This window comes from Pseudonaja textilis, chromosome 3 (genome assembly GCF_049901715.1).
Source record: "Pseudonaja textilis isolate UNSWEBS1 chromosome 3, rPseTex1.2, whole genome shotgun sequence".
NCBI classification, from domain to species: domain Eukaryota; kingdom Metazoa; phylum Chordata; class Lepidosauria; order Squamata; family Elapidae; genus Pseudonaja; species Pseudonaja textilis.
In genome coordinates, this window is record NC_141992.1 from 66,566,730 (window position 1) to 66,580,491 (window position 13,762).

General features: G+C 36.4%; 1 long non-coding RNA gene across 1 annotated transcript; it reads right to left on the reverse strand.

Annotated features, from left to right (window-relative positions):
- Positions 1–11,371: 11,371 nt before the first annotated feature.
- LOC148126151 (uncharacterized) lies at positions 11,372–11,818 on the reverse strand. Its single transcript, XR_015742892.1, has 2 exons — positions 11,741–11,818; positions 11,372–11,627 (listed from the first exon to the last, which is right to left on the reverse strand). It is a non-coding gene; the product is annotated as an uncharacterized LOC148126151 (long non-coding RNA).
- Between the last annotated feature and the right edge of the window lie 1,944 nt (positions 11,819–13,762).

Genomic DNA, 13,762 nt, shown 5'->3' on the forward strand with positions numbered 1-13,762 from the left:
TATTTGTTTTGATTTGAAGAAAACTGATAATTTCCACATAATCTAAAGACAGACAGTGAAGAAGAAAATCTATTTTATTAACCTCAGGCATTTTTATGTCTTAGTCCTTTCCTGCTATCAAAAAAAACCAGCTCTGGATTAACCCTTAAACAAAATAAGCATGTGCATTAGTGTACCAAGAGAAACAAGTTACAAGTTTATTATTATAAGTTTATTATAAAATGCATTGAAAACTTGAAAATTAGCATATTTCCATTGCCATAGTTATAAGTAAACATTTGCTTATATTGCTTATTTCTAGTTAATGATATAAATAAAAATTTAAAAAAATTACATTTAATACAGTTCTGGGGACTGGCTTGGACGATTGCCTGAAAGAAAATTGAATTTTTTAATCTTTATTTAATATTTTATTTCACCTTTAGCATTTATTGAGTCTTAATATTTTATCAGTGAAGCAAAGGAAGGTTTGAGGGGCATCAATTTTAAATTGTGCTGAGAGCATCTATTGGCCTTACTCCAGTCCTAAAGGAAAAAGTAGGTAAAATTTTTACCTTGCATTTTCTTAGGGAATTGCGTAGCAGCTGTCCAAATGAAGTGGGAGACACCTACACAAACTCGTCTTTTAAATACTTTGTATATTTAACATTTAAATTTATAGCAGTACTATAGCAGAAAGAAAGAAAAACATAAGATAGTCAGGAACACAGGAACAAGGGAGGTAAATTAAACAGTATATAGAACACAGAGAAGAAAAAGGGAAAAAAGGGAAACTCCCCCTTTATACTTTATACTTACAGCAACCAATCATAGAGTAGATTGCATTATGCATGAGTCAGCACCCTAACTAATCAATTACAATTGTATGTTCTGGCCTATTGTACACTTTACTGTTCCAGCTACTAAATTCAATATCTTAACGCATTTTAAGTCCCTTGTAATATAATGGCAATATCAAATAAACTTGTGAAATTATATTGCTCTTCTACATTCTTGTAGAAGAGCAATATAATATTTCTATATTTATAATATAATATTATATTTATAATATATTTCCATATTTCTTTTGAAGTTTGTTGCTTTCTATATTATTATCTTAGATTCTATATATTGCTTTATGTTCTACATATGAATCAGTAAAAATATAGTTAGAGCTGTCCTAATGGATTTTCTACTTGCAGAATTTCATTCTCCTTCCTTTCTTCTACCTCTGTTCTAGGACAAATGACAGCTCAATGTTATTCGGCATTGCAACATCTTCATTGCAACCCTTGAAAATACCATCACTCCCTTTAGTTTTTATTGATCTGCTGTTGCATTGAGTCAGTCTGTTGCACTGCCTGCCTTTAGAGAACAACATCTCCACATAAATCCTGATGACCTTGATTCTTGCCTTTTCTTCCAGGTTGATAAAGAGCAGGAAATTGATACATTGCATGTCAATCTTTCAAGAGAGAGACAGAGACAGAAAGAAGGGTTCAGCCTCCCCTCACTAATGTGACAAGTGTTCGTTGAGAAACGTCCCCAAACAACTGCAGATAGACCAAGGAAGCATCTGATGGTGTCAGTCTTTTAATTTCTATTTTCTATTTAAGGAGGCTACATTGTAAGAATGGTCTGTAGAAAAGAATAAAAGGAATACGTGCTAATTAATATGCATGTATGACTCTGGAAAAAAACGTCTGGGACTGGCTCATTCTTTGATGATATAAAATATCCCATCTATTTCTCTGTAGTCTTGTTTTACCTTAATCTTTTCTCAGTGGGAAGAAAGACAATATCATTAATGTGAACTGGCTTTCGAAAATATACAGAATCATTTGGCATGGGGTAAGATGAGTCATTGCTTTTGAACAATAAAAGTTATAATCACAATTGAATTGCTTAGTGAAGCATAGAAAAGCTTTCCCCTTGGCTCATACACCATAATTTATTTGTTATTTAGTTAATATCATATTTGGAGGGGTATTACATAGCGGAGTAGCACAGAATTATGTTACCAAATAAATTCTGAGAATACTAATTAGATAAATTTGATTTCCTAGCATATTATTTTTAAATTCGTGTGATAATGAGTAGCACTTTAATTGCTGCTTCAATATTTTCATGACAACACCAAGTACTCTTCAAATTTGGAACGTGTATGTATTATGGTAGGTGCATACATTCATCCATACAATAACATTGCTATATTAAATGTTATTACTTCATTCATAGTATTATGATTTTACTGATGACATCAGGCACTACTGAGTCAGATCTGTTATAATTTAGCATATTTTATTAGAGACTACTATAGTCCTTGACTTACAACCATCCATTCAGTAACCATTTGAAGTTGCAATGGCACTGAAAAAAGTGACTTATGACCAGTGTTCACACTTACGACCATTGCACCATCCCCATGTCATGTGATCAAAATTTGGGTGCTTGGCAACTGGCATATACTTATGACAGCTGGACTGTCATAGGGTCATATGATCATTATTTGTAACCTTCCCATCTGGCTTCCAACAAAGTTAATGGGGGAAGCCAAATTCACTTAATGATGGCATGATTTACTTAACCACTGCCTTGCTTAGCAACAGACATTTGGCATAAGTTGTGTGAACTACCTAGACATCAATTTTTTAAATTTCTAATTGTTCTGTCTTATATCAGCAATATTTCAGCAAAAACAAAAACAAAAGTAAAAATAACTAATCCCTAAAGTTTATTGTCAACAGCAGCAGGTCACTCAAAAAATAAAAATGTGCTGTGAGATCTTTTCAACACCTTCCACAAGTGGGATTTAAACTTCTCATGTGTTATTTTTCATCACTGTCTTTGCCCCCCTCCTGCTATTAGCTGGATCAAATGTTGCTTACTATGATCTGTTTATGTAAAACACATTCTTACTTATTGGAATTCCTCCTCCCTCTCTTCTGAATTTGTTATGTGCAATGCAATAAATGTTATGTGTAATGCAATAATCATACATACTATAGAAGATGTCAATAGTTTTTTTCTTCTTCTCTTGGGCACCAACCATGCCAGCTAGGACTTCCAGGAGTTTCAGTTTTTACACACTAAAGGGCATCCAGATGGTGAGGTCTAGTCTAGACATGATCCTATTTATATCTACTGGGCTTCTAAATGTTCTCTTAGAGAATGTGCTGTGCAGATTCTTTCTTGCAGTCTGTTCACAATCTGTGCATACGAAAGTCACTCTAGGTTGCACCACTTCAATATTCCAATCCAAGACATGTTCATAGTACTTTCCATGCACTGCTAATATAGAGATATTACTGGTGAGCATAATTCTGACAGCTGGGAGTTACCAGATTTGTAGAAATCCCAGGGAAACTCTTAATGCTAGTCCCCTATCATCTTAAAAATAAAGAATTTTATTGCACTGATCTTCTGATTATGTGACATAAACAGGAAACCCGCTGCTTATCTCAGGACATGGATTATTCTATGAAACATAACTTCTCAGTCATAATGAAAGAAGCAATACTTGGTGAGGTTCTATTTGCCTGCTAATCGATTTGAAGGAAGCCAATGCTTGTAGTTATTGTCCAGCTAGACCTGAATGAAGGACTTCTAAAATACCAGGCATTTTATATTTTACAGAAGGATGCACAGCACTATAAAAGCAATACTGTATTCCCACTGATACCAATTGTGTAACTGCCTGATGCAAGCAGTTCATATACTTTTGTGACTTTTTCAACCAAAAGGAAAGAAGAAGAAAAAAATAAGACATACATTAAGGCTACAAACCAGTGGTGGGATTCAGTTTTTTTTACTACCAGTTCTGTGGGCATGGCTTATTTGGTGGGTGTAGCTTGGTGGTCATGTGACTGGATGGGTGTGGCTTGGTCATCATGTGACTGGGTGGATGTGGCTTGGTGGTCATGTGACTGGGTGGGCATGCTGAGTGATCATGTGATTGGGTGGGCGTAGCCAACTTGATGTCACTCACTTCAAGGGTGCCTTGCCTGTCCTCACCTCGCCTCAAAGAGATACAATTTCCCTCTCTATTTACTACTACTGAACATCCAAAATATTTATTTTTAATAAATATTTATTTTTAATTTAATACTATTTATATATGTATATATGCCATATGTGTACATACATATTACGTAGTATAGTGTGTGTATAGGCACACAAAAAGATACATGTACTATATATACTGTATGTGTATGTACACACACACACACACACACACACACACACACACACACACAGAGCTCTTCTAAACTGTACACATTCAACCTCACTGCATTTGGAAAAACACACCCATAGTCCACTTTCTGCCACACATTTAACTATAACTTCTGTACATTAGAACAGCAGTTGCCAACCGGTGGGCCACGGCCGACTGGTGGGCCTTGAGAAAATTTTGGTGGGCCACAGAGAAATCTCACCCCCAGAGCACCCCCACAAAGCAATTAATCCAGGCTGCACAGAAACACAAGGCTGCACCACCCACATGGTCCGTGGGAACCCTCCCCGCCCACTCACTCCTTACCCGGCAAACTTGTCTGCTAAGTTGCTATTTTTTCTTTTTCCGACCATCATTTGTTCTGCTGTGCTGGGAGATTTAGATTAGCTAGGAAGCAGGAAATGGTTGGATTTATTACTTTCTAGCTAGTCTTTAGATCTTCGGCTCAACCTCCCTTAGGACTGAAGGTTTGCTTGCAAGCAAATTCAGTGCAGACTCACGGCAAGCAAATTTGAGAGACTGAGCTGGCCGATGGCAGATAGATAGATCACTGAATGATTTTGTGATCAACTCAATCTGCCACGGCCGCATTTTAGACCCCAGTCATGCAGGTCCACCCCAATGAGCCCAGTGCTCTGGAGGGACTTGCCCAAGCAACTCTGAGTGGAGCGGTGCAGCAGTCAATGGGATGAACCTGCATGGCTGGTGCCTAGAACACGCCCTGGTGGCACTTTGGAGAGCAAAGCCGGTGGTTGGTAATTTTCACTGCAAAAAGCCTCCAGACACTGTGTCTTTTTGCCACTTCTTTGCTGGCCAGAACTGAGCCGGAGCAGCAGCTGGGGGATTCTCCTGCTGGCAGAGGTGGCAGCTGGAGCCTTCTTGGCAGGGGGACGGGGACATGGCGAGACTTGGCCAGGAGTTGGAAGGTAGCTCCTGCACACTGCCTGTTTCTTTTTGGTCCCTCCCTCCACACCAAAGTACCTTAAAGGGACAGGCTGGGGTGGCTGCCTTCCGAGTAGCAGCAGTGTTATGTTCGGAAGGACGGCGTTCAGAGACGAGCGACTCGGTTCGGTAACAACAGCTCTTTATTAGTAGGTTAAATCAGCCTGGGGAAATAGCAGCACTGGCGGCTCTTTTATAGAGCTTTGCTGAGGCTAGGCGGCCAATGACACTGCTTTGAGTCTCCCGCACTTGGATTTAACCAATCGTGGCAGACTCTTAGCGAGCCAATCACAACCGTCCAGGCTGACCAATCAGGTAGCAGTTCAAGTGGACCAATGGGAATGCAGGGTTTCAAGCCTGCTAATACGGAACAAGCAGAGCGAAGGGAAGGGAGGCAGAAAAGTTCACCCGTCTTTTCCTTCTCAGGCATACACAGAGCTCAAGGGGTGCTGGAGGGACTCGCCCACGCACCTTTTCCTTGTAGAAAGTCCCAGCCTCACGTGTGCACATGTGAGGTTCCGGTACCTTCTGCTAGGAGACGACACATGGGCTACCGGCTCAGTTCTGGCTTCATTGTTTACCTTTGGTGAGCCAGAAAAGGTGAGCAAGCAGCGAACAGCCAGAAAGGGTGAACGAGCAATGACCAGACAACTGGGTCAGGGGCATGGCCAGCCAGAAGTTGCTACTGATTCGGCGACCCACGTCAAATTCTTGCTACCAGTTCGCCCGAACAGGTGTGAACCAGCTGAATACCACCACTGCTACAAACCAGAGCAGAGTGCAAGTCTCAGTTATAGTCCAGATTTCTATATTCAAGCCTACTGATACATTACACTAAAATTTAAAGTATTTTGTGCGGATTAAAAAGTTGGGAAATGGAAAGACAATATAATGACTATTATTGATATTGTTCATTGTACTAATTTATTCATAAAATTATATTAAAAAAGCAGAAGAGAAAATTTCATATTTCCTCTTTGACTAAGGTTTTTCGCGCTCAGATTTTGTAAGTAGATGTTCATCCTATCACAAAGAATGCTTCTATTTTTAAAGTCCAGCCTACCACTTTCTTGCTAGTTTCCCATTACTGTTGGAAATTTTTACTGATGGAAAATTTTCTAAATTAGAAACACAGTTATATGTTATGATAACTGGCAGTACTGATGTCATTTTTGTCAAGCATTGGAGCAGCAATATCTTCCCTGGAGCATTGCAATAATCTGCTGTCACTGTCACAGTAGAGATATTTGATGAAAATATAATTTGATGAAAATATAATTTAATGAAAATATAATATCTCTAATCCAATCCGAGTCTGCTTCAGGTCAGGAGTTTTAATTAAACTTCAATCTATCTTAATATATAGCTATATTAGTTATAGCTTTGGGAAATATAAAAATGAATTGTGATGTATCAGGTTATGACTGTATGATGTTATAAGTTGTGACCTTGAAAATTTCATCCAGTTTTAATGTGCAATAATTGAGAAGGTAAATACTCTTTTGTTTTTCACAATGCCTGCTAAAAAAAACATAAACCAACAAAGCAGCTAAAATATTGTGCTCCCCCCAAAATATAGAAGAATTTCCCAAGATTTGTGTATCAGTTATTATGACATACTATATAGTTTATTCTTCTTATTCATACTGTATTAACACAAAAATAAAGTAAACTTAGAATTAATTACATAGTTATCCCGACTGTCTTTGTATTACATTTCTAGAAAGCTTTCTTTCTTGCCTTTTTTTATGTGCAAAAAGTCATTATGTTAATTTCAAGCAAGAATACCAACAAACTGCATTTTAATGACTTCTAGCGGTTTTAGCACTTTCACTTAGGTGTAAATCTTTGTCTAAGGTCTCCTAAAGAACTTCCATCATTTATTGTATGTCTGGTTTATACCATAAATGACCATTGCTCTTTCATGATAAGAGAATTGCAACATATTTTCCATATTTTGGAGTTTAGGAATTTCTGTACTGACACCATTGTGATATGATATATTAGCTGTTGCTGAATCATGAAGGTAAAATTCCCTTGAAATTAAACATGCATTCACTATAATCCTAGTGATGAACACTATTTTATGGCTCAATTATTTTAAAAAGTCAACAATTTAATTGATGCTAAATGCTTTTTCAGTTAAAAAGAAAATATTAAAATACTTAGTTAAAGAAATGTGCATATAATCTTCTTGTGCCATATTTGTCATTGGACATTGATGATTATGTTGTGATCTATATAACATATAATATTACAAGCCTAAATTCTGAAAGCTTTTTTTTGTTCCTATTTGTTGCAACTTACATTAACATTGATTGCAACAATTGATCTATATTTTTTATGCAGACCAACATTTTTCTGATTATAGATCCAGACTTTGTTATCTGTAATTCAACTTAGTGCAAAGCTTAATGAAGAGTATGAATATACATCAAAATATATCATTTATTCCTGAACAAAATTATCTCCTGAACTATTCTATTAGTTGATAGATACTGTAGATTCTAGTAAAAACAAAGTGAGCATCCTTTCCCCTTGAAATCTTATTTTGTCATTGATCTAATATTGATTTAATATTAGTTCTCAAATTAAATTGAAAAATTCTGCAATAATTATCTAGTCTAACCCAACAAGATCCACAAAACCATTGTATAAAATTCAGCACAAACTATATATTTAGTTAGGCCATAAAATATATCTATACCATCTGGCATTTTTAACTATCAAAGTTATAACAATCTTCAGAAGTTCCTTATCACTTTGACAAATTTTGAATTTCCTCTTGATCAATCCAATTTCAAATCAATATATGTTGTGAAATTAAATAACTTTCATCATGTGTTCTGACTGCCAGTTGGTATTTGTGAATTTGTTCTGCCAGTTGTATGTTGTATGTTGTAGATGACTTGTGGCTTGTATGTTATGCTGATTCCATGTGATTCTAGTAGTCTGTTGGTGATTTCTTTGCACATGGCAAAAAGTAAGCTTAAAATTGCAGAATAGCTATATTTATAGTCTTTTTCTCTTGATCTCTCTCTTTGTTCCCTATTGCCTGGCCATTAGACATGGTGGATAAAACTTGTTATGTTTCTGTACCAACCTAGAGGGCAAATCTGGATATAGCCTGGTTTACCACCTCTTCCTGTTGCAAAGCTTTTACATTACTGGCTGTAGTATTTTGCCATGATTGGACATGTGAAGAAATTCAACTGCAAGGGGATTCACTGAGTGTGAAGGGTTGTTCCTGGAAGGTATCCAGTAGGCTTACTTCAATTAGTCTATTTGAAAGAGACGCTGAAAGTGGTGGCATCTGCCAAAGATTGTTTATGTCCCAATATTTATATATTTATATATAAACATTATATATTTATTTATATATTTATATGTGTATATATTTATATATATATTTCTTTATAACAAAGTATTGGGTGAGTTCAAATGCTGGCAGAAATACGATACAGCAGGATTCCTGCACAGTTGCTGTGGGAAAATATATAGGAAAAGTGAAGTCTGCCTTATATGCTGCATTTGTTATTTGTAAGCAGGTATTTGGTAAGAGATAGTACAGCAGGACAGAATTAGGCTGTCAGATGAGAAATTTAAGTAAAGCTTTGTTACGTTTCCATATGAATGTTACGAGAAATCACTAAAATGCAGATAGGCAGAGAGTGATGCTTCTCAAAGTATATGATGCAGTGATCCCGTCACTGCCTCCAGTAAGACTGAAGAGGGCACTCTGACCTTTATTCCACTTCCATAGTAAGCAATTGCTGGTACTATATTAACTTAACATTCGTGGTGCTTTCAAAAAACATCCAGAAGCCTGACTTGAATAATTAAAGGACAAAACTTGAACAGCTGGTTCACATCATAAACTACATTTATATGCAGTTCAGTGAATTTTGTATGCAGCTATTTTTTTCTTTACAGAAGAGGAGATTGGTATATTCTGGCAGCCATCAATATTTGGCAGCTAAATCCCAAGCATGATGGGAATTAGGTATAGGGAGTAAGATCTTTCTTCTTGAGTATCTTCTATCCCTTTCTAAGGCAAGTGTTTCAAATGCTGGTTCCCTAGAAAATAATCCTCAGTCAGTGATTGCTAGAGGTGGAAGCTGCATTGAGAGAACTTTTACAGAGATCAAGTTCTACACAAGGAATTCAATGCAAAAAAAAAATAAAAAATTGTGGCCAACAAGGAGGTGCAGAAGGATGACTGATGAGCTCCAAAGGGATGGCTGACATGAAAACACAATGAGGGATGGCTGACATGAAAACACAATGAAAGGCACTGAATACACTCTTAAGGAGTTAATAAAATCAATCCCCATCTTTCTCTGGGAGAGAGGACTGAGTGAAGCCCTAGAGGACTTTGAGCAGAAGATGGAAGAAGAAAAGAGAAGACCATGAGGAATATTTCAGGTAACTCTGTCAGAAGCAGAAGCAATAGGGGAAAAGGGTGGAAGAGGATCAGTAGAAGGAATCCAAGGAGAAAGATCTGGGGGGGGGGAGCTATACCTGTGCCTGTGAAATTGCATAGGAAAGAGACAGTGGGGGATCTATGAGCCCTGTTGGGGCAGTGGTTAGAATGCAGTATTACAGACTAACTCTGACCACAACTTGGAGTTCAATCCTGATGGCACTCAAGGTTGACTGAGCCTTCCAGCCTTCCAAGGTTGGTAAAATTAGGACCCAGATTGTTGGGGGCAATATGCTGACATTGTAAACCTCTCAGAAAATGTGGTAAAGCAGTATGGAGCAGTATAGTCTTATTCCTATTGATATCTACAGTATTATCCAGCTCTGTTTGAGCAGGTGACTAAAACACAGGACTAGCCACAAAGAAGTTGGATTGCTAAATTAGCCCCATGTTTGGTTGGAAGAGCCCTTCATGCATTCACATAAATTCTAATGGCCAAACTGAAGATTTATAATGCAATAAGAGAGGCAATACTCCAGTGTTTTGACTTAATCTCTCAGGCCAATAGGCAGAAGTTTTAATCCAGGCCATATTTGAAACATGGGCCACCCTGAAGGAGATAGCTATCAACTAGTACAACTTAATGTGCCGAGTAAAACTGTGCACGACCTATTGCAACTAGATGTGTTAGAACAGCTCATATAGAACAGGAACCAATAATTTGATACAAGTATTTGCCATACCTCTGGTTGGCTCCAAATTTACTGGATTCAACCTATTCGAACAATTGCATGAAAAGCAACCCAAAGAGCTTCTGGTTGTAGTGACAGACACATGGTTCGTCAGACCCTTGGAGGGAAAGAAAAGTATACTCTCTTATATAATAAGATATTATATAAGTTATATATGAAATTGAGAGAGAGGCTAAAGCACATCAAATTCTTCCAAGCATGGGATAAACTATTGTTCTTACTTTGAAGTTTATCTAGGAAGTTAGAGGTTAAAATAGCAAGGACCATTCCAAATCATAGAGGATGGGTTTGGTAAACTACCAAATAACACTGAGAACATAAAAGTAAAAAAAAATGTCCATGTAAATGTGCTAAGGAAATAGAAAGAAGGAATGTAATGGACATTTGTACAGATTACGAGAATTTCTTCTATATAATTTTTATCATTAAAGTGAGCTAATTGTCCCTTTATTTGTTAGTGGGCCAATGCCCTAAAGGAAAAGGATATGTGGCATATAGATTTTGTGGTTGGCTAGGCACGGCTGCTGCTGGGCTGGCATGAGTCAGCCAAAAAATATATATATAGAGAGAAAAAGCTCAGGTATTTTTTTAAAAGACAGATATTCTATACATGTTCAAGTTGTGGTTGGTAAACGTAGCCGTACAGTTTTATGGCTTTCTTATTTAGCCAGGGTTTTCAGTTTGAATTAGATAGTGGTTGATATTAACATTGAAAAGTATATTATAATGACTTAAAATTTAAGGCCTTGGCTGTATTATGAAATTGAAATGATTTCAATTATTTTTTGTCATAATGAAGAATATAAATAAATAAAAATAATTCAGTAAAACAAATGAAATAAATTGAAACAAAAACATTGCTTGTTCGTTTGTTTATTTCATTTATATCCTGGGATAAGTAGCTTTTATGGAGCTGAAGTATGCAAAATAAATACAATATTTTCAGATACACCACACCGGTATATGCTCCCCATATAATGTAATATATGTCGCATGTAATGAACAGTGACATGTTGACAGAAGCAGAAGCATAACAACATATTTTGGATTTACAATAAAATTTAATATGAGAAAACCACAACAGAGCAATATTGTATTGCATTGGTATTATATACTCAATGTAATGTATCTTCTTGCTCTGGAAAGTGGCACTGAAGGGCTAAAAAATCTTACTTCTCCCCTTCAGTGCATGAGATAAGTATCTTCCATTTGCTTAACATGGAAATCTAGAGAGAAATAGCTTCAAATCTTCCATTCTCTTTGTCTTCTCTGGAAAAATCATTTCCAGGATAAAACTCTGAAATGCAACAATGATACATATGGTGTTTGTTCTAACATAAGTAGTCAATAATGTTCATGATACCCCTACATGTCAAATTAAACATTATTAATAGACAATTCAAAACCTACCTTTAGTTAGTTTAGTGTGCCCCATCAGTACATAGACATGCATTCTTCCATTCTCTGTTCCTAATACTTAGTGACATGAGAACCGGAAAAACAATACTGAGGTAATGATTTGGCCAATGTGAATATTTTTCTTGTTTGAGGAAATTGTTTAAAGAATGCTGAGCAAATACAAAGGTTAAACTCTTGTTTATACATAAGTTGGATATTTCTGCTCAAATGCCACTGAAACGAATGGCAACTACACAATAGCCTGCACAGCAGTCCTTAATGGTTCATTGCCTCCTCAATTGTTCTTTTGATCACAGCTCTCCACGACTCTCATTATTCCTAGCCAATGTGCATGTTGTCAGAGAATGATTGAAACTATAGTCTATAGCATATGAAGATATTACGTTAGGAAGCAAATGTTTTAACTGCATGGTATCTTAGAACTATATCCACAGATAAATACCTAAGTATTTCAAACTACAATTTGGGCAAACCTATTTTCCTATAAGTATGATTTTGCTTAGAAAAAATCTTTTTTTGAAGAAAAAAAAAACTCTAACAATTATTGTATCACAATTCTAATCTATAATGAATCTAAAGACTATGAATCTTACATTACAAACATTGATTTAAGTTCTTTTATAAAAACAGTAAACAAAATCGTTCTGTAACTCCTAGCTTTTGAATGTTGCAAGTAGTTGATAGACACAATTAACAGGGTTGATGGGACTTGAAGGAACTTGTTAGGGCATATTATCAAGGAGAGCATCTATATTGATGGTCACTAAGAGTTGACAATAACTTGATAGCACATAATCAGCCTACCAGTTCTAAACACAATTATTAGAAGCAGTACTGAATAGGAAACATTTTTCTTTAATTTATGTATTTAAATCCTGTTCAAAACTCTAACATAGAGTTTTCCAAACAATAGAACTTTGCAACCATAAAGGATAGAACCACAAAAATACATATAAACAGCAGAGATAGCTTTAATTTAAAAAATCTTTGAAAAATCAAGAAATACGTTTGGATTTAGTTGAATCAGAACACAGAGGTATTTAGAAAAGCATCATAAACCTTCTGGTTTATGACTGATACACAAACCCTGCAACTACCCTATTTGTGGAAAGTGGAAAAAGAACATCCTTCACACTGAAGAAGAGAGCGTACAAGATATATGTACCCACACTGTTTAAATGAAAGATGATTTGTTGTAAATACAAAATAAAAAACTTAATAAAAGAAAAAGAAAAGAACACCCTTCCTTGTGACTATAAACTGTAGACAAAAAACACCTCTAAGAATTAACATAAGTTAGAATATTTGAAAACGTCACTCTTTATCTGCATAATGGAAAATTTCCTTGACCCAGTGACTGATGAATGAGATAACAAATGCAGTTCTGTTACTGTCAGGAAATGAGGTTGTAATGCATTTGAATTAATAGGAGGTCCTGGTGTGTCTTGTAGATGAAACCAACTCAAAGTTAAGTCATTTCTAGATAGCCTGAAAATATATCTTCTTGATTTTTCCTTTCCCCCACTGCCAAATCTAATGTGAGCTGCCCTGTGATTATGAGAGGGAGATTCATATTAGAACTATGTATTAGAATGCTAGTCAATGGAGGTCTATCTGTCAACTGTCCAGTTGGTAATTCCAGTAAAAGAAAGTCCTGGGACATTATCTTTACCAAGAGCATAAACTTTACTGAAGAAAAACCCCACAATACACAGAAAAAGCGAAACCAGCTCTGGGATTTCCTGCACAAAAGTAAGCATAGTTAATTCTCCCTTTTCCCTATGGGCCACCCACAGCCCCAAACATCCACCAATCTCACATGTTCATTTTGTTATGGGAAACAGTCTGCAATGCTGAGGCATCTGCTCAGTGTGTCCTTGGGATGCCAGCAATGTCCCATGATGCCTACGGATGCTTGAATACCATTCTCCCTCCCCTATGTTCCCACCTCTCCGTTATTGTCAAGCTGTGAGTGAAGAAGAAATATAGATGAAAGTTCAAATCAGTCTTGAT